The sequence below is a fragment of the Colletes gigas genome, unplaced genomic scaffold, assembly GCF_013123115.1.
Source record: "Colletes gigas isolate AHSC1104 unplaced genomic scaffold, ASM1312311v1 Colletes_gigas_Sc00009, whole genome shotgun sequence".
NCBI lineage: Eukaryota > Metazoa > Arthropoda > Insecta > Hymenoptera > Colletidae > Colletes > Colletes gigas.
In genome coordinates, this window is record NW_025106638.1 from 9,227,823 (window position 1) to 9,246,853 (window position 19,031).

The 19,031-nt window shown below is 32.7% G+C and overlaps 1 protein-coding gene and 1 non-coding gene across 3 annotated transcripts in view; both read left to right on the forward strand.

The window, feature by feature from the left end:
- LOC122397247 (PTB domain-containing engulfment adapter protein 1-like) overlaps positions 1-19,031 on the forward strand; it is a 204,420-nt gene that overhangs the window by 29,067 nt on the left and 156,322 nt on the right. The gene's annotated exons all lie outside the window — the stretch shown is intronic.
- Positions 12,342-12,461, forward strand: LOC122397585. The gene has a single exon (XR_006259134.1). It is a non-coding gene; the product is annotated as a 5S ribosomal RNA (ribosomal RNA).

Sequence of the window (19,031 nt, forward strand, 5' to 3'; positions counted from 1 at the left end):
TTGCGAATACCATTCTACATAGTGTATTAGTTTTTGTCGTAGAATAGTTTCTAAACAAAGCATACAGCTGTTTATTAATTGGAACTATAATATTTCTGATAAACTCACACGATGTCTCGGTACTGACTTCTTTTTAATCAAAAAGAAGATACGCGATATCGGAAGAATAGTTAACAAGAGCATTCTGTTTTTAATTTTAAGAATGCTATACTTGAAACTACAGCACGCGTTTGTTCTATTAATTTTCGAACATTTCGTATAATGAATTTCATCCTGTTTCGTCTTTTAATATTAGTGTTTCATATGTTTCTGTTCTCTTTGAATTCATTGTCACTGAACACACGATAATCGACAACCAACGACATAGAATTTACCATACGACGCCTAGAGATGGAATAAACTTACAAATGTTTACATATTTTGTAACAAAACAATGTTTACTTCAATAAATTCAACGCGTTCGAACACTTTCGTGACCCTCATGCAGTACGTTTGCATAACAAATGCTTCTTAATTTCTACTCGTCAGTTGTAATTTTTCCATAGTATGGTATGAACGAATAAATATAACTGAACATAAACACGTAAGCCCCATTTCGTAGGCTTTTTCGGGCTAGAAGTAATAAAGGTTGCGCACCAAAAATGCGGGCAGAATGGTGGTTGGCGGTCAAGAGCATGGTCGAAGGAACCAGCTGATTACGTGCACGGTATATGGAAAGAGCGAGTAATTAATGCGGGACCGTGTTTTTTCTCCGCGTACAGAGGCCTTTGCCAAAAGGAACACACATGAAAAAGCACTTTCGAAGGAACAACGAGCAGTACCGGTATCTAGAATTAACGCGTCGCCCGTTACAAACACGGAAATCGCATTCACTCGCTGTTGTGCTGTGTTGTGTTGTGTTGTGTTGTGTTGTGTTGTGTGTTGTGTGTTGTGTGTTGTGTGTTGTGTGTTGTGTGTTGTGTGTTGTGTGTTGTGTGTTGTGTGTTGTGTGTTGTGTGTTGTGTGTTGTTGTGTGTGTTGTGCTGTGTTGTGCTGTGTTGTGCTGTGTTGTGCTGTGTTGTGCTGTGTTGTGCTGTGTTGGGTGATGTGTTGTGATGTGTTGTGCTGTGTTGTGCTGTGTTGTGATGTGTTGTGCTGTGTTGTGCTGTGTTGTGCTGTGTTGTGCTGTGTTGTGCTGTGTTGTGCTGTGTTGTGCTGTGTTGTGCTGTGTTGTGCTGTGTTGTGCTGTGTTGTGCTGTGTTGTGCTGTGTTGTGCTGTGTTGTGCTGTGTTGTGCTGTGTTGTGTTGTGTGTTGTGTTGTGTTGTGCTGTGTTGTGTTGTGTGTTGTGTTGTGTTGTGTTGTGTTGTGTTGTGTTGTGTTGTTTTTTTTTCTGATGGATGGAAAAGTAAGAGGATAATAATATTCAAGAATGTTATTAACACTAGAAAGACTGAAACTTAGTATATACCTACATTACCCAAAAGCAGTCAAAATGACCGCATTGTGAAAGAATCACTAATGTGTAAAGAAATTTGTTTAAAATTAATTTTTAACGTTAGATTTTAATATTATGAATTTAGGGCGCGAAAGAAATAAAATGAACAACTTGTTGGAACAAGTATCACTGCATAAAGATTCGAATAACAAGTACTACTTTAGCTTATTGAGAAACTGCAACTTATCAAGTGTACGCCCAAATCGACAATTTATCATGTACTTGTATGTTATCGTGTGTCGATAATCGAAAAAAAAATGAAAACTGTTATTTCAATAGAGAGCCGAACTGGTCATATAAGAAATTTACTCGATTCGATAATAAGAGTCATTTGATTATTTAAAATTTTCCAAGCAGTCAAAATGACTGCTTTTGGGCAATATAGGTATAACATATTCGAGCATCTTCTTCAATAAAGACATTTTTTGAAAATATCTCGAAATCTAATAATTTTTTCGCCATGGTACCCTAATCATTTTATACGTAGAATGAACAGAAGAATCGATCTGTGTAAAAAAAAATATGCATTTCTATTTAAAGAAATAATGCAATTGTTAATTGCACATGCACTGCTGCGTCTAAAAAAAATTTAAAGGCCTACAGACGTAGTGCTCTTCGAACCATTTATCTTTCTCCTTTGGCATTTTTTCATAAATGCAATAATAACGGAGTTATGACTTGTAACAATTGCGTGGACCACTCTGTATATACCGGAAATGAAGGAGGAGGGAGGTAACTACGATTATTAATAAACGCATTTATATGTTGTAAAAAAGGCACAAAATTCTAAGAAATTGTGTCACTATATACCGAATTGTTTTTCAAATTGAAATTAAAAAGCATTCAAAATTACTTCCTTGGGCAATCTAGTGTTAATTACGCTTCTGATGCAGCGTTCTGATACGTTGCAATCGTAAACGTAAAATCGTTTCTTGCCTAATTCGCACCGTCACGTTAGCAAAATTATCTAGTTAATTAAAATAAAATAACATTCAGATTGAATTCAGATTGAATTAATGTAGGATTTAACGAAGAGGATTTATTTGAGGAATAAATGTACAAATCATATAATTATAGTAAACGAATTTGGAACACACAAATTAATAATCAGCAACACAAATAAAAATCACATTAATTGACAACACAAATTAAAATCACGTCCGTCTTTCACAATCACTCGTTTCTCACTTCCTGTTGTCTCGCTGTGCCTAGTAACCCCTTCTTTCTTCAACAAAACACTTTCAACCCTTTTGCACATAAATTAACATTGAACAATAAAACTTGGAAACCTGGAAAAAACAAGCTTCAAATCGACAGCAACAGACCTATGCAAATTGCTAGAGAAGGTAATCTGCAAAAGACTGCGATGGTATCTGGAAACCAATAACCTACTAGGAAAAAATCAAAATGGGTTTGGACAGTATCGTTCGACGATTGACAACCTTGCGATGTTAGATATAAACATTTGCAAAGCCTTCCTTAAAAAACAACATCTAATAGCGATATGTTTGGACATTGAGAAGGCTTGCGACATGCTTTGGAGACATCGAATAATGCAACAACTTATAAAGTAGAACATAAGTGGAAGCATGATAAAATTTCTATACAATTTCCTTAAAAGCAGATCTATACATGTCCGTGTCAACGGGAATTTATCCAAGAAAGTTGAAATCTTAAATGGGGTGCCGCAGGGATCTGTACTAAGCGTATTTTTATTCTTGATTGCGATAAACGATATCGCTGAAGTCTTCTCTAAACCAGTTAAGCACACCATATTCGCTCACGACTGTACCTTCTTTATAACCGGGAAAAGTCTAAGCACCAGTCAGCAAATCCTTCCAGACAATTTAGATAGACTCCAAAAATACGCCCTACAAACTGGATTCAAATTCTCCAAAAAGAAAACCACCGTAACAATGTTTTCAAAAGAAAGAACAACACAAAACCACCAACTACAGCTACACTTAGGTCAGCACCAACTCTTGATAACAAGCACGCCAAAAATTCTCGGCCTAATTTTAGATAACAAATACACTTGGACTCCGTTCCTTAAAAAGCTCGAAGAAGAATGTGTCAATAGATCAAATATATCGAAGGTCATCGCTTCGAAAAACTGGGGAGCTGAATTTCAAATTCTAATAAATTCATATGAAGCCTTAATTCTATCCAAACTTGATTATGGGTCTTACGTCTACGATTCTGCAAAACCACGAGTTCTAAAATCATTAGCACCTATACATAATGCAATTCTATGCGAAGCTGGTTTTACACCACTAGAAACTCGAAGAAAACAACTGACAGTGAGCTTATGGTATGCAGCAACCAGATTATCAACGCCTTCGAACCCTATCTACGAACAATTAACCAACACCATTTCAATGAATTTAAGGAAAAGCCCAAACTACCGAAACCGTTAAATAATAGAGTGAAAACATACTGGCAAGAACTAAATATGGATACACCAAAAATTATATCGAGAATGCAGTATCAAATTCCACCATGGACGATAGATCCTCCTTGCGTACTCGGAAAAAATTCTGGAAGCAGGAAAAAAACACCAACTCAAACGTTCTCAAAAGTCTATATACCGAATTATCTAACGAATACCCACACCATATGCAAATTTTCACTGATGCCTGAAAATCAGGACAGGGGACTGGATGTGCGGTATGCACTCCCGAACATGAGCTGCTATTCAGGCTTCCGGAAACGTTCACAGTATTCACTACTGAAGCATTAGCCGTTCTACAAGCCCCGAAGTACATAGAAGAAACAACACACAACAAATCCATTGTTCGAACTGATTCTAAAAGCACCCTACTCGCTCTACAAAATTTGGAAACAAATAACTCAGTAATTCAATACATTATTGAATCGAATGAAACCCTTAAGCGAGACAAAAGAGAAGTTTTATATTCCTGGATCCCCACCCATATTGGTATCGAAGGCAATGAAAAGGCCGATACAGCAGCAAAACTGCTTTACAGCTAGCTCCGGTACAGCTATAATGAAATATGAGCAGGCAACTCATCAAGACCACCAAAAGTATTGCACCAAGGCGCTGACGGAAGTGTGGAACGAAGAATGGAGAAATAGCAGATCAACTAAGCTACACGAAGTTCGAAACAATATATATGGCTTCGATCCGGCGCTACCACTGAATAGAAAAGATCAAGTGAAAACAACCCGATTAAGAATAGGACACTCAAGCTGGACACACTCATATCTTATCACAAAAACCGAACCAAATTCCTGCGACGCCTGTAACGTGCAAAATACTATTGAACACATCTTGGAAATTTGCCCTAAATACAATATGAAGAGGATTCAACATAAGCTACAAAATTCACTAACGATCCTACGAGAAATAGACTCGTGCAAAAAGGTTTTAAACTTATTAAAAGACATTAAAGTATACCAGTTGCTCTAAATATGACCAGTTCCACTGGGTAACCCAATTGTGGTCACTAATAACCAACAAGAGTATTTTACAATTGATAAATTAATAGAAAGTATGCCAAGAAGACTCGAGGAAGTCATAAATAATCGAGGATATCAAACTTCATATTAAGTCCATACTTTCAGTTGTTTCAAATTTTATTTTTTTACAAAATTACTTATTGTCAACATACTTTCCGCGGATGGCTGATACAAATGTCATATTGTTTCGTAGATAATAAAAGTCATATCTGATTTATCGTACAATGTATATTTTGTTACATACTATTAATCGATATTTGTTAATTGTTTACCTCCCGCAACTTGTGTTTTTTATTTAGCAGCGAAAAAATACGCATTCGAAACTTGTCAACATACTTTCCGCGGCGAGTGTATGTCTTAGAATGATTAAAATGGTGCAAAAATCATAATTATCAAGGAAAGGATGCATAACACAAGAAAGCAATAAATTTATACAACAATAAACAATCGACGATTCAACAACGAATCTGTTGATCAAATCAGTACTTTTACAGAAAAGTTGTCTAATACTTTTTTGTAGGTATCCATAAACTCTACTTCCTCCCAAAATTTCAATGAAATATATTCACTATTATAGGAGTTATGGTTGTTTGAATATTCGACCATTTTTATGGGATTTTTCTCATTTTCCGGGGTCAAGGAACAACTTTTTCAATATTGTTAGAATTTCTACATATTCTTTACCAAAATACACGTTGTTTGCTGTTTGAAACATTAAAATCCTCAAATCCGTTCAGAGAATGATATTATTTATCAACGATATATCATTATCATGCAATTATATAAGCAATTAAAGGCGCCATCTTGGTTTTTATCGATGAAGATTTATTGCTAAATAAATTCAAGATTTATTATATACACTGCGGAGCATAACTATAGCACCACTAACATTTTTAACATTTTCGACTTGGTACATGCAAATACAAAGCTTGTCATTTTTGAGGAAAAAAGAATTAAATTAATTTTCTGTTTTAATCTCAATATTTTCGATTTGAAGTTTTAGAAACGAACTTGAAGTTGTTAATACTCTGCAATAATGTTGTCAGTTTTTTTTTTAATTTTGTATTATTCTTAATATAATTCACCTAGGAGTCGAAGTAGAAATATTTTCGAAATTGCTGGTTGTATTGAAAAAGGCTTCAGATAAAACTTGAGACGGTCGTTATTCAATGTATTATACATAATTAGTATTTTTACATGATTTGAATGTCAAGTTTGTTTTTTTAAATGGAGTCATATATTTTTTGGGGGAAATTAATCAATTCAGATCGTCATTTTCTATACGAAAGTATAAGCTAGTTGTACCAAAAAACCTATTTAATTTATGAGATATATTAATTGAAATATCGTGGAGAAATAAATGAAATAAACAAACACACAATAATTCAAAAAATTAAAATAAATATTGTGGACTACTGGTATAACTGCAGCCATGTTAATAATTCAAACAAAACGAGAAATAAATGAAATAAATGACATAAACAAATACACAACAATACATTCATAATATCAGTATTTTTACTTTTCATACTAGAATTTGAGAAAATATTAAATACACTTCTAGATATACATATGTGACTAGTGTCAACGCGTTAAAGTTACCAGACTCGATATAATTTTATCATTTAGGCCAATGGTGATAAACCATGACAAAAATTCAAATAAAAAATCACGTTACACATTTAGTTCTATTATTAAAAATTAAAAATTTGCTTTACGTTTACTTCGATAAATAAAATTCCGACTATTTATTTCTCAGATACACGAAATGGATAATAGTATATCGTTTGACTCGTTTTCTTGGAAAGATAATTGAATCGCAATAATAAATTGTATTCCCCACTCTTGATATTACGTCAAGTAAAATGTGCATGTCGCTTGGCAATTGTGTAACAGGTATTTTACCCGTTACGTGACTGGTGTGTTTACAGTTGTACATTAAATGCCCACATTAATTAATCTTCATTAAAGATAGGGAATTGTACTTTGCGGAAATGCTCGCCTCTGCTTCTGATAACCTTCGTTCACGTATCGTCGACGCGGAAATTATATGTCGCGGATCTATCAATTCCGATCCACGGATTCTTCCGTGATAGTAACCGTTGGCGAATCGCAGGCCTGGAACCCTCGAACGCGTTTCACTTCCACGAGTTTGAAAGTTGACGATCTGAAACCACTAACGTACATGAATTTTTACCTTCTATAGATTGTATATAGGTATTGTATATTGTATATTCTGGAGGCCAAAATAAGACGAAAATCAAGAATATCAATTTCTTGACTGAGGTTCCCTTAAAAAGTTATTAAAAAATTTCAAATCATTCTGAAAAAATTATATTTAGCTACAGGGGTCAATTACAATCATTTTTAGTCATTAGATATATTCTCCAAATCCTACCCACTCTCGAGAAAAAAATTCAAGAAGGTGTCAAATTTTTTGACGAAATTAAAAAATTTCAAATCATGCTAACAAAATTATATTTAGTTACAGGGGTCAATTACAATTATTTTTGGTAAATAGACATACCCCGAGATCGTACACACTTTCGAGAAAAAAAAAAAATCCAATGTAAGGCCAGAAATGCGTCCCCGAAATTTCATGCGAATACTTAAAATGTCATAACTCCTGAACGGATTGGAGGATTTTCATTTTTCAAAATGCAAAGAACGCACATTTTAGTGGAGAATATGTAGAAATTCTAACAATATTGAAAAAGTTGTTCCTTGACACCATAAAGTGAGAAAAACCCCCTTAAACTGGTACAATTTTCAAACGGCCATAACTTCTACAATAGTAAAGGTATCTCATTGAAATTTTTTTCTAAATCAGAGCCCATGGGTACCTACAAAAAAGTATTAGGCAACTTTTCTGTAGAGCGTCAGACAAATTGTTCAAAAATGAAAAACAAATTTTTAAGAAAATCGACAGGGTACTTAAATTCGTTAAAAAAAAAGATTTCGAATCGTTCTGGAAAAATTATTTTCGATTGCGGGAGTTAATTACAATCATTTTTAGTCATTAGACATACCCTCGAAATCCTACCCACTTTCGAGAAGAAAATTCAAGAAGGTGTGAAATTTTTCGAGAAACTTAAAACATTTCAAATCGATTTGGAAAAATTATTTTCAGTTGCCGGGGTTAATTACAATCATTTTTGGTCATTAGACATACCCTCCAAATCCTACCCACTTACGAGAAAAAAAATTCGAGAAGGTGTGAAATTTTTCGAGAAAATTAAAAAATTTCAAATCGATTTGGAAAAATTATTTTCAGTTGCCGGGGTCAATTACAATAATTTTTGGTGAATAGACTTACCCCAGAAATCCTACCCACTTTCTAGAAAAAAATTCATTACTGACGGAACTTTAAACGTTAATAACTTTTTAACGAAGCTGTCATCAACAAATTAGTATTCTTGATTTTCGAACGGATTGAAGGATTTTAATGTTTGAAAGGCAAATAATGCGTATTTTAGTGAAGAATATGTAGAAATTCTATCAATATTGAAAAAGTTGTTCACCATGAAAATAGTCCAATTTTCAAACAGCCATAACTCCTACAATAGTGCACATATTTCAATGAAACATTTTTCTGAAGTAGAGGTCACGGGTACCTACAAAAAAGTATTAGACAATTTTTCTATACGGCGTCAAATGAAATTACTAAAAATTCAAAGCGAATTTTTAAGAAAAATCGACAGAGGGGAGTCCCTAAATTTTTCAACGAAAAAAAAAAAATTTCAAATCGTACTGAAAAAAATTAGTTTCGGTCGCCGGGGTCAATTACAATGATATTTGGTGAATAGGCATACCCCCAAAATTCTACCCCCTTTCGAGAAAAAAATTGGAGAATGTGTGAAATTTATTGACAAAATTAAAAGAATTTCAAATCGTTCTGAAAAAATTATTTTCGGCTGCGGGAGTCAATTACAATAATTTTTGGCGAATAGACATACCCTCGAAATCCTGCGCATTTTCGAGAAAAAAATTCGAGAGGGTGCTGAAATTTTTCGACGGAAAAGAAAAATTTCAAGTTTTTTTGGAAAAATTATTTTCGGTTGCAGAGATCGATTACAAGCATTTTTGGTCATTACACATACCCGCGAAATTCTACGCGTTTTCAAGAAAAAAATTCCTAACCGAAAATCTAATGTGAAGCCGGAAATGCACCCCCGAAATTTCATGTGACTCTTTAAAATGTCATAACTTTTGAACGGATCGAAGAATTTTAATGTTTGAAAGGCAAATAATGCGTATTTTAGTGAAGAATATGTAGAAATTCTAACAATATTGAAAAAGTTGTTCACCATGAAAATAGTCCAATTTTCAAACAGCCATAACTCCTACAATAGTGCACATATTTCAATGAAACATTTTTCTGAAGTAGAGGTCACGGGTACCTACAAAAAAGTATTAGACAATTTTTCTATACGGCGTCAAATGAAATTACTAGAAATTAAAAACGAATTTTTAAGAAAAATCGACGGCCGGAACTTTAAACGTTAATAACTTTTTAACGAAGCCTCCATCAACAAATTAGTATTCCTGATTTTTGTCTTATTTTGGCCTCTAGAATCTCCCATTAAAATTTTTTCCAGGGGTACCCAAACACCTTGTATAATATGACGACTCCAGAATACATACGGTTCCGCCACAAAGTAGTGTCGAGTTGCTGGTTCGCCCGAGCGAAAAAGGCTTCTGGGGCAAAGGGTTAAACCCAAAAATAATTTTTTAAATGCTTTTGCAATAAAATTAGACCCTTTATAACGTTTTATAAATTTTTTTGTGTTGGGGTTTTGAATAATTCCACTTGCACACATAACTCAATATATATTTAGTTATCACACATAATACAGATATATAATAAGCATAAAAAATACAAACTCAAATAAGCATACGCCTAAGCACGACTACATGGCGCATACTAAGATGGCGCTGCGGTGGGACAAGCAAACCCCCTTCATTTTCACACAGAGCTTTCACCAAATGCAAAGAATAAGGCACCATCGCATACGCAACGATATATCGTCGTTGGTACTTTTCGCAAGTGTAAAATATCAATATTTATTCATGTAGGAAGAATAATTAATGAATTATTTATAATTTTGATTGACGTAATATTTTTTATTACGTTCAGATAACTCTTTTATATAGATCATTTTTTAATTTCAATTTACAACCAGTAATAAAAAATATAGAAACATAACAAAATAGTAGAATGAAAATGGAAACTTGTGTTTAACTTGATAATAATTTCCTTTCCTCGTTAAAAGATTCATTGTTCAATATACAAAATTACATCTAAAATTCACAATAATTTTACAGTCAAAACTTAGTATTCAGTATTGCAGATTTCGAATTTCGAATTTAATGTTTATAACTTAAAATTTACAATTTAGATGTACTATATAATATATAAATACTATAGAAAAGTTGTATTCCTCCGCTGAAACTGAAACCTATTCTATATATATAAAAATAAGTTGTCCTATGTTCGTGATTTTATAACTCGAGAACCACTCAACCGATTTTCAAACGAGTACATGCGTTGGAAAGGTCTACTTTCACTGATGGTTTATAAAAAAAAAACATCGAAAAATTTCTACGAATATGCGTTATACGCGCACTTTTATGATGGTGTGTTTTCCCTATATAAAATGATAAAGAGAGAGCCGATTTTTATGTTCGCGCAAAACTCAAGACCTATGGAACCGATCTTCCTCAAATTTTGACAGGTTATTCCTGCATACTCTAAGACGGACATAGGCTATGTACCATGTCTCAGAAGCGCGTTATTAACATGTAATTTATATGCAAAGATTTCATGTGTACGACTGTTTGGCAACCACGCGGACCCCTGTATACGACAGTCTACTTGCGCGCGCATGCGCGTATTCGGCCCGCGCGATACCTCGCCCGTAGCAGTACTGCGATGTTACCGCCAGGTGGCGAAGCTTCTCGAGCGCTTTCTCGCGAGAGAATTGCATTATCGCGGATATATATGTCAGGACGATTGTCTGGTCATAAATTGATTTTGCACAAGGTCGGGGGAAGCCGTGACGGGGCATGCTAGTTTATACTATAAAACACTTTTTTCGACAACGCTCATTCCACGCTGGAAAACACCGGTTCTCGTTGGGTGCATTTTATTTATAATACTTCTTTATTGTTATTGTAATTGGGTACTACTAGCCATTTAACACAAAATTTCATAAAATATCAATATTTATTGATGTAGGAATAATAATCAATTATTTATAATTTTGGTTAATGTATTATTTTTTATTAATTTTACATAATTACTTTTCACAGATTATTTTTTAATTTTTCATAGTGATTTAAATTTGCAAGTGGTAATATAAAATATAGAAATGTAACAAAGTAGTAGAAAATAAATACTAGAAAACATGAAAATTGAAACTTATGTATAACTTAATAATAATTTCCTTTCCCCATTAAAGGATTGATAGTTGAATTTATAAAATTACATCTAAATTTCGCAACAATTTAACAGTTAGAACTTTGGATTTTGTATTTAGGATTTCGAATTTCGAATTTAGTATTTAGAAATTAGAATTTACATTTTAGATGCATTATGCAATTGAACAAAATGGAAAATTTAAAAATTAATGGAAAATTCAACGCGAATTAAGGTTATCAAAAAGTATCAATCGGACGCTCATAAGTTCATAAAGAATTGATTCATTTTTAAGAGTCGAATATACTATTAATTCATATTCGCTTTTATAGCTAATTTTTCGACTAGAATCTTAGGTGTTACGATCAATGGTGATATAATATTATGTTTTTTAAATTAATCGTTTCTATGTATTCATTATATTCAGATGAAATTCTATTAGTTAACGACAATAGTGTTGCAATTTGTTAACATGTTATTAATCGAAGTTCTGGTTACAATAGTATTGGTTTGCACAGAGAACTAATTTATACGATTAATATTGTCATTCATTGCATCTTCACTGTTAAAGATTAAACAACAAGTAAATACTATAGAAAAGTTGAATTCTTCAGTTTACAGTTTACAGTTTATGAAACTTTGATAGGAGATAGATGTTATAAAACAAAGGTACATTTGATGTTGGTATATTGAATATTATATCAACATAGTGTTAATACATTGTATACGGGATACTCTTCTCTTTATTATTATAGAAAAATGTCCCATAGAAAAGTATTTTCTTTTTCCTCGAAGTGTAAGAATTTCTAAATAAAAATAAATGTTTTCATTCTGAAAAATAAAGGTGATTTTCATAATTTTGAAACTTTTAAAATCTTGAAAACACTTAAGGAACAACAAATGAATACTACAGAAAAGTTGTATTCCTCTGTTCAAAATGAAAACTATTTATATGAAATAATTTTTTCGACAACGCTCATACCACGCTGGAAAACACCGGTTCTCGTCCGATCACCGAAGTTAAGCAGCATTGGGCGCATTTAGTACTTGGATGGGTGACCGCTTGGGAACAGTGCGTAGCGTTGCCACTTTTTTCCCTTTTTTTTATTTATAATATTTCTTTATTGGTTTTGTAATTGGGCACTACTAGTCTTTCAACACAAAATTTCATAAAATACAAATATTTATTATCGTTGGAAGAATAATTAATGAATTATTTAGAATTCTGATTAATGTATTATTTTGTATTAATTTTACACAATTCTTTTTTATTGATTATTTTTTAATTCTGATTTGCAACTAGTAATAAAAAATATAGAAATATAACAAAATAGTAGAATGGAGAAAATGGAGAGTTGTGTTTAACTTAATAATAATTTCCATTCCCCATTAAAAGATCCTCATTAAAAATTGTTCAATTTATAAAATTACATCTAAAGTTCGCATTAATTTGACAATTAAAACTTAGAACTTACGATTTAGTATTTAGGATTTCGAATTTCGAATTTAGTATTTAGAACTTAAAATCATTTTTGGTGAACGGATATATCCTCGAAATCCTACCTACTTTCGAGAAAAAAATTCGAGTAAGTGCTGAAATTTTTAGATGAAATTAAAATATTTCAAATCATGCTAACAAAATTATATTTAGTTACAGGGGTCAATTGCAATTATTTTTGGTAAATAGACATTTCTGTAGATTAAAGAAAAATTATTCAACAATAACAATTTATTATATTATAAATAATATACAATATATTCCTTTATTTTTTATTTAATTATAATAGTAGTTCTTCCGCTTCTCTGTCTAATGGCTTTACTTTTTTTTTTATATGATTGTAATCTGATTTTTGACTTTTGGAGTTAGCGTATTGACAAAACGCATGTGACCCGTCTCAGCCGCTCGATTACTTTGATTTTCTAACATATTATTAATTTATAATTAACGACACGCAGTACTCTTCATTATAAAAAATGTATAAATTGAAAGGAAGTGTCGTAAGCAGACTCACGAAAATTTTACTCGCGAATAACGGATACAAATTTTAGATTCATTTATGAATTTATCATACTTCTTCGATTGCTTAAATATCGGTTTAAAGAATTCTAATTTACGAATAAAATGAATGAATCTAAAATTTTTATCGTTATTTCTGGTAAAAGTTTCCCAACTCTGGTCGTAGGAAGGAACCTTTGTAAACACTGCTGGCACAGAGATACGCTTAATCGTGGTTTCTGATTATCACTGGAGCTCGTGTTTCCTATGTACCAAAAGTCTGTAGATAAGCACGCTATTTGTCTTTTATTTGACGCTTATCAGGTGGGCGTACATTATTCACTAAACGATTCTCGATTTATCCTATCGTGTTCCACCTATTGTAGCGAAAAAAGGGAAAATTTCAATTCCTCGCGAGTAGTAGAATCGCAATTGCATTTTTGTTTAATATAAATTGTATACAAAATAAATAGTATTTTAATTGAAATCTCTTAATTAGTGAATAAGTATTTTATTTGTTGGTTATTAAACGCAGTTAAGGGAATATTTATTAAAAGCTCGATATAATATACGCCATAAATACAGAACAGCTCGTCGGAGATGCGACACGTAACACATACGGTTGAATAAAACAGTTGTTAAGGGAGATCTTATGATCTCGTGCGTACGAGGAAAGGATTCTTCTGGATCAGGTATATCAAAGAACATAGCGACATTTTGCTAAAACGTCAACTCTCTCGAATCGATATCCACTGAAATTTGTAGGCTGAAGGTGTCTAATATGGCTTAGAAAAAGTTAGATCACCGTCAATCGAAAGATAATTTTTATTTTTTCGTTCAATTGGTCTCGAAATTGATGGAAGTTTGTCACACATCCCGGGTAGCGTGCGCCTGTGAGTATGCGCAGAGGAGTATGCGCGAGTGAGAACGCGCGCATGCGTGTTGCGTCGCTTTCCACCGAGATTGTTGCGTGGTCGTCGTGCGTTGTATCACTTCTGTATTGTTCATTATTATTAAACCCGTTATATATATATATATGTATCCAACAATCTAACAGAAATAAAAAGAAATTATTTGTGTTTCGAAGAGAACAGGTTAGAACTGTCGAAATCTACGAGACTTTTAATTACAATTGAATAAAAATAAAACGTGCAAAAATCTGAAAAAGGGTTCTGAATATGTCGAAATATTCCCCGAAATATTGATTAATTATTGCATATGTGAGTTGGTGATGTTATTTTTACGTACGTTTTTATTATTTACTGCTATATAACAATTTTGAGAAACTTTTATTGTTAAGATTATGTTTGATGTTTGTATCGATTAGATTACTCGAGCACATCATTGATTACACTATGTATGTATATGTGGGGTTATTTTTATTGAGTGGTATGCCTGGTGAGTGAGTGGGGTATGAATGAGAATGGGTGTTGGCAGCGCTGGTGCGCGAGAGTGATGGCGCAGAAGTCCCTTGTATGGAGTAGAGCGTGATGCACACGTGGGGAGAATTGTGTTAAAATATATATACGTTATATTATTAAATAAAAAGGGGCTCATTTATTAGACAACCTAATTCCTCCCACAGTATACTAACTAGTAGACACTCATGCATTCGTTCAATTTTGAAAATTGTCTTCTCCTAATCTGATGTGAAATTATAGTGATCCAATTAATTTGTACATTATTAACACTTTACCGACCGGTAGCGGTTGATTAATCGGCTATCGGTCGGTAAGCGTTGGTCGGTAAAGAAGTTGATTAATACGCTATCGGTCGGTAAGTGTTGGTCGGTAAAAAAGTCGATTAATAGGCTATCGGTCGGTAATGCGTTGAGAATCATTATAAAGCTTCTCCTTCGCTAATTGTTGATCGTATAATGCTGCAAACATAGTATGTCTTTCTACGTGAATTTAAGGACTAATTTAATTCTTGAATAATAAATTTTAATGCTTATTCCGCAAAATATTACGAGTAGCCATATTAGGTACTTTTTAACCTATTGTTTTCAAAATATTCACTAAGGGGATACACCAAGATGAAACTTTAAAACAATCGAATTTCTTTTTATTTGCTGAATCAATAGTTCATAATTATGAAAATAATGTCTCGTTGGTATGGCTGAAAAATTTTAATGGGAGATTCTAGAGGCCAAAATAAGACGAAAATCAAGAATACCAATTTGTTCATGGAGGCTTCGTTAAAAAGTTATTAACGTTTAAAGTTCCGTCAGTAATGAATTTTTTTCTCGAAAGTGCGTTGGATTTCTGGGATACGTGTATTTACCAAAAATGCTTGTAATTGACTGCTGTAACTAAATATAATTTTTTTAGTATGATTTGAAATTTTTAAATTTCATCTATAAATTTCAGTACCTACTCGAATTTTTTTCTCAAAAGTGCGTAAGATTTCGAGGGTATGTCTATTCACCAAAAATCATTGTAATTGACCCTCGCACCCTAAAATAATTTTTCCAGAACGATTTGAAATTATTTAATTTTGTCGAAAAAATTGTCGATCCTCCTAAATTTTTTTCTCGAAAGTGGGTAAGATTTCGAGGGTATGTCTATTCACCAAAAATGATTCTAATTGACCGTCGCAACCGAAAATAATTTTTCCAGAACGATTTGAAATTTTTTTTTCTCCTAATCTGATGTGAAATTATAGTGATCCAATTAATTTGTACATTATTTCTTAGTTTCTTAGTTTCTTAGCTTCCTAGTTTCTTAGTTGGTAGTTTGTTAGTTTGTTAGTTTCTTAGTTGTTAGTTTGTTAGTTTGTTAGTTTGTTAGTTTGTTAGTTTGTTAGTTTTGTTAGTTTGTTAGTTTGTTAGTTTGTTAGTTTGTTATCACTTTATTAACACTTTACCGACCGGTAGCGGTTGATAAATCGGCTATCGGTCGGTAAGTGTTGGCCGGTAAAACAGTTGATTGATTGGCTTTCAGCCGGTAAGCGTTGGTCGGTAAAACAGTCGATTAATAGGCTATCGGTCGGTAATGTGTTAAAATGTCCGTGCATCGTCGTGTGAACACACCCAATTGCTCACATTATTTGTTGGAAAAACTCTTTAAAATAGTCTTTGAAATAATACTTTATTTGAATGCAACGAGCTGTGAGCACTTACCTTTCGTTGCTCATGAAAATAAAAGAGTGTTATTACAAGATGGATATAAAAGTGATTCCCCGAGTGAAAAATATTTCGATTTACTAAAAGATCTTGTTGAATTCTATAGTTTTCATTACTGGGGAATGATAAGTTTAATTTTTTAGTTATATTGCACGTTACCATGTAAAGAAATATACGTTCTAGCAAAGATATAAAAATAAATCAAGAATATCAATTTCTTGACTGAGGCTTCGTTAAAAAGTTATTAAAAAATTAAATTCAAAAATTTCAAATCATTATGGAAAAATTATTTTCGTTTGAGGGGGTCAATTACAATCATTTTTGGTAAATAGACATACCCTCGAAATTTTACGCATTTTCGAGAAAAAAATTCGAGTAGCTATTGAAATTTTTAGACGAAATTTAAAAATTTCAAATCATACTAAAAAAATTATATTTATTTACAGGAGTCAATTACAAGCATTTTTTGGTAAATAGACATACCTCGAATTCCTACGCACTTTCGAGAAAAAAATTCCTGAATATCTAATATGAAGCCAGAAATGCTTCCCTGAAACATGTGAATCTTTAAAATGTTATAACTTCCGAACGGATTGGAGGATTTTAATGTTTCAAACGGCAAAACAACGTGTATTTTGGCCAAGAATATATAGAAACTCCAACAATATTCGAAAAGTTGTTCCTTAACACCGTGAAGTGAAAAAAAACCTCAATTAAAATGGCCTAATCTTCAAACGTCCGTAACTGCTACAATAGTGAACGTATCTCGATGAAATTTAGTATGGAAGTAGAGCTCATGGATCCCTACAAAATGTACTAAGTAACTTTTCCATACAGCGTCAAACATATTTATTAAAAATGAAAAATGAATTTTTAAGATAAAGATACGTGCTGTAATTTTTCGGCGGGGAAAAAAGTTTCAAATCGTTCTGGAAAAATTATTTTCGGTTGCGACGGTCAATTAGAATCATTTTCGGTGAATAGACATACCCTCGAAATCCTTCCCCACTTTCGAGAAAAAATTTAGGAAGAACGACAATTTTTTCGACAAAATTAAAAAATTTCAAATCCTTCTGGAAAAATTATTTTAGGGTGCGAGGGTCAATTATAATAATTTTTGGTGAATAGACATACCCTCAAAATCTTACCCACTTTCGAGAAAAAAATTCGAGTAGGTACTGAAATTTTTAGACGAAATTTAAAAATTTCAAATCATACTTAAAAAATTATATTTAGTTACAGCAGTCAATTACAATCATTTTTGGTGAATACACGTATCCCAGAAATCCAACGCACTTTCGAGAAAAAAATTCATTACTGACGGAACTTTAAACGTTAATAACTTTTTAACGAAGTCTCCACGAACAAATTGGTATTCTTGATTTTCGTCTTATTTTGGCCTCTAGAATCTCCCATTAAAATTTTTCAGCCAGACCAACGAGACATTATTTTCATAATTATGAACTATTGATTCAGCAAATAAAAAGAAATTCGATTGTTTTAAAGTTTCATCTTGGTGTATCCCCTTAGTGAATATTTTGAAAACAATAGGTTATAAAGTACCTAATATGGCTACTCGTAATATTTTGCGGAATAAGCATTAAAATTTATTATTCAAGAATTGAATTAGTCCTTAAATTCACGTAGAAAGATATACTATGTTTGCAGCATTATACGATCAACAATTAGCGACGGAGAAGCTTTATAATGATTCTTAACGCATTACCGACCGATAGCCTATTAATCGACTTTTTTACCGGCCAACACTTACCGACCGATAGCGTATTAATCAACTTCTTTACCGACCAACGCTTACCGACCGATAGCCGATTAATCAACCGCTACCGGTCGGTAAAGTGTTAATAATGTACAAATTAATTGGTTCACTATAATTTCACATCAGATTCGGAGAAGACAAGTTTCAAAATTGAACGAATGCATGAGTGTCTACTCGTTAGTATACTGTGGGAGGAATTAGGTTGTCTAATAAATGAGCCCCTTTTTATTTAATAATATAACGTATATATATTTTAACACAATTCTCCCCACGTGTGCATCACGCTCTCCTCCATACAAGGGACTTCTGCGCCGTCACTCTCGCGCACCAGCGCTGCCAACACCCATTCTCATTCATACCCCACTCACTCACCAGGCATACCACTCAATAAAAATAACCCCACAAATACATACATAGTGTAATCAATGATGTGCTCGAGTAATCTAATCGATACAAACATCAAACATAATCTTAACAATAAAAGTTTCTCAAAATAGTTATATAGCAGTAAATAATAAAAACGTACGTAAAAATAACATTACCAACTCACATATGCAATAATTAATCAATATTTCGGGGAATATTTCGACATATTCAGAACCCTTTTTCAGATTTTTGCACGTTTTATTTTTATTCAATTGTAATTAAAAGTCTCGTAGATTTCGACAGTTCTAACTTGTTCTCTTCGAAACACAAATAATTTCTTTTTATTTCTGTTAGATTGTTGGATACATATATATATATATATATAACGGTTTAAT